Here is a 3,906-nt window from a genome sequence, read left to right as displayed (position 1 = left end):
ATTTATGTGCATCTGCTTTTGTTTTTTTTGTGAATCAGGACCGGCGTTTGTAGCAGTGCTTGGCTATAGCTATTCCTCTCCTCAGGTTAGCTCTGACCAAGCTGTATGCTTCCCGGCGTCCTGATCTGAAGGCAGCATCTCTGGCTTTGAGCAGAGTGCGAACCTCTCTGTTCATCCAGGGCTTCTGATTAGGGAATGTTAATTATTATGGCAAACTTAAAATTAGTGATTAAGTATCACCAGGAAGGAAGATTGACGCTCAAAGAATTCTTTGAGGAGAAGAGAGGAATAAGACAGACAGTCAAAGATTGCGTGAATCCGGTGTTTGTGCAGTGAATGTTAATTTCCAAAAGAGTCTGTCTCTTGTAGCTGTAGTTCGCAAGAGTTATTTGCGCAAGAAAACTGGAGATAGCTAAGTACAGAAGTATAACATCACTAAAACTGGTAAGACGCTGAGCCTCGCAGTGTGATCGCGATGCCATCTTGGTCCTGGGAGACCAAGGACCATTTCCTATAGAAATCAAGGTCCCAGAATCTGGAGGAAGAGAGGAGAGGCACGGAATCCACATTGCTCGAGGTACCCTGTAAAGTTTCCACAGTCAGTGGCGGTTTGGGGTCCCATGTCATCTGCTGGTGTGGGTCCACTGTATTTTCTGAGGTCCAAGGTCAACGCAGCCGCCTACCAGGGAGATTTAGATTACTTTATGCTTCCAAGCGAGGTGGGTTAGTGCAGTGTGTAGTGCTGTTGAGATAGCGTCCTCGGTGGATCTGTTGCAACGATAAGCAAACTGGTGTGGGTCCAGCGTAGCAGGCAGGCAGGATTTCAAGTGAGAAAGAACTAGTCTTTTAAAGCACTTGGAAATTATTGGGGTGAGTGCTACAGGTCGAAAGTCATTAAAGTCTGAAGCAGTAGAATGCTTAGGCACAGGCACAATAATGGCTGACTTAAAGATAGATGGTACAGCTGCCTGGGCAAGCGAAACATTAAAGATGTGAGCGAAGACACCCGCAAGTTCCACAGCACAAGCTCTTAGCACACGGCCAGGTACACCATCAGGGCAAGCTGCCTTCTGTGCATTCACTCTGCTCAGCATGTGACTGACGTCCGAATTGGAAAGTACAAGTGGGTTGTCGTCGGTGGAGGATCGTTTATTGAAGATATCAATATCATCTGGTCGAAACGAGCGTAGAAGTTGTTCAGCTCATCAGGGAGTGAAGCACTGTTGGTAGATGGAACAAAGCTAGTTGGTTTATAGTCAGTCAGGGTGTGTATTCCCTGCCACATACGCCGAGGGTCAGAGGAGGTAAAGTGCTCCTCAATCCGTCGTTTGTAGCAGTGCTTGGCTATAGCTATTAGTCTCTTCATATTGCCAGGGACTCCAGTGGGCGGTACAGAGGACGCTTGTACCCTGAGCGCTTGTTGATGCATTTCAGGACAGAGTTAGTGTAGGTGTCCAAGTGGATGTGTGAGCCTGTGCAGGCTCGGGCAGCATACTCACTCCAGTCGGTGTGCTGGAACTGTTGCTGAAGGAAGGAGTCAGCCCCATCCATCCAGAACTTTACAGTTCTGGTTGAAGGCTTAATCCTCTGCATGACTGGAGTGTATTTGGGAAGCAGGAACAAAGAAAGATGATCGGAAAGTCCAAGATGGGGGAGGGGTGTTGTTTTGAAGCTGGTTAAAGTCCAACCGATGCTGAATCCGGTGTTTGTGCAGTGAATGTTAATTTCCAAAAGTGTCTGTCTGTCGTAACTGTAGTTCGCAAGAGTTATTTGCGCAAGAAAACTGGAGATAGCTAAGTACAGAAGTATAACATCACTAAAACCGGTAAGACGCTGAGCCTCGCAGTGTGATCGCGATGCCATCTTGGTCCTGGAAGACCAAGGACCATTTCCTATAGAAATCAAGGTCCCAGAATCTGGAGGAAGAGAGGAGAGGCACGGAATCCACATTGTTCGAGCTACCCTGTAAAGTTTCCACAGTCAGTGGCGGTTTGGTGTCCCATGTCATCTGCTGGTGTGGGTCCACTTTATTTTCTGAGGTCCAAGGTCGACGCAGCCGCCTACCAGGGAGATTTAGATTACTTTATGCTTCCTTATGCTTCCAAGCGAGGTGGGTTAGTGCAGTGTGTAGTGCTGTTGAGATAGCGTCCTCGGTGGATCTGTTGCAACGATAAGCAAACTGGTGTGGGTCCAGCGTAGCAGGCAGGCAGGATTTCAAGTGAGAAAGAACTAGTCTTTTAAAGCACTTGGAAATTATTGAGGTGGGTTATGCAGTGTGTAGTTCTGTTGAGAGCGAAGACACCCGCAAGTTCCACAGCACAAGCACTCAGCACACGGCCAGGTACACCATCAGGGCCAGCTGCCTTCCGTGCATTCACTCTACTCAGCATGCGACTGACGTCCGAAGTGGAAAGTACAAGTGGGTTGTCATCGGTGGAGGATCGTTTATTGAAGATATCATTATCATCTGGTCGAAACGAGCGTAAAAGTTGTTCAGCTTATCAGGGAGTGAAGCACTGTTGGTAAATGGAACAAAGCTAGTTGGTTTATAGTCAGTCAGGGCGTGTATTCCCTGCCACGTACACCGAGGGTCAGAGGAGGTAAAGTGCTCCTCAATCCGGCATTTGTAGCAGTGCTTGGCTATAGCTATTAGTCTCTTCATATTGCCAGGAACTCCAGTGGGCGGTACAAAGGACGCTCGTACCCTGAGCGCTTCTATGCTGAGGGATGCCATGGTAAGAAATCTCAGACCACCAGTCTTGTTTTTTGCCCTTCTTTTGTACGCATTAGGTTTTTCCATTTATGTGCATCTGCTTTTGTTTTTTTTGTGAATCAGGACCGGCGTTTGTAGCAGTGCTTGGCTATAGCTATTCCTCTCCTCAGGTTAGCTCTGACCAAGCTGTATGCTTCCCTGCATCCTGATCTGAAGGCAGCATCTCTGGCTTTGAGCAGAGTGCGAACCTCTCTGTTCATCCAGGGCTTCTGATTAGGGAATGTTAATTATTATGGCAAACTTAAAATTAATGATTAAGTATCACCAGGAAGAAAGATCGACGCTCAAAGAATTCTTTGAGGAGAAGAGAGGAATAAGACAGACAGTCAAAGATTCTCTCTTATCTCTTGAATTTATTGAACAAATCCAAGCCATATATAGGACCCCAGTCACGTACACCATTATTAGATCATGTCTCGTTCCATCAACCCAAACATTCCCTTATTGGTGCCTCGTCATCTCCCTTTTATCTCCGTCCTCTTCGTATTGCCAGGAACTCCAGTGGGCGGTACAAGGACACTTGTACAAGCGCCTCTATGCTAAGGAATGTCATGTTAAGAAATCTTGGACCCTCGTCAACGTCAGAGAGGATCCCAGGCATGTCGCACCCCTTCTGCATAGGAGGTTATTTCGGGCGGGCCGAGCACAACGTGGGCATGGGCGTTTCCAGTGCGGGGCCGTCAGGATTTCAGAGGGCAGTACGAAATGAAGGTGTCTGAACGATGACAACCGACGTGGAGATGCTGCTCTACCGGAAAACCAGACCCGCCTTGGGTAGGCACCTGCCAGGCTTCATAAAAAGAAGCAGAGGGATCCTACCCCATGCTGCGGGTCAGCTTCCAGGGATGGGTTTTGTTTACCCTTCCCGTACCTATCTTTGGGAGACTTAGGCGGCCAGTCCCCTACGCTGAGACAGTCCGAAAACGGCGGCCGCAGGCACAGCGATGTCCGGGGCTCTGCATCTGAACTCGTGGCCCCACTCCTGTTTGCCAGCGTGCCCCACGAATCGACATTTCCTGGTTCTCCTCTGTCGGGACAGCAGATCCGAAAGGAGTGCTGCTCCGAACAAACGCACCGAGAGCGGCCGCGCCCGACCCGGGGCCCCGAAAAGGGTCTCGGTAGGGCCGACCCAC

The sequence above is a fragment of the Hoplias malabaricus genome, chromosome 16 (genome assembly GCF_029633855.1).
Source record: "Hoplias malabaricus isolate fHopMal1 chromosome 16, fHopMal1.hap1, whole genome shotgun sequence".
NCBI classification, from domain to species: Eukaryota; Metazoa; Chordata; class Actinopteri; order Characiformes; family Erythrinidae; genus Hoplias; species Hoplias malabaricus.
The sequence above is the reverse complement of the archived record's forward strand: the minus strand, read 5'-3'. Positions refer to the sequence as shown.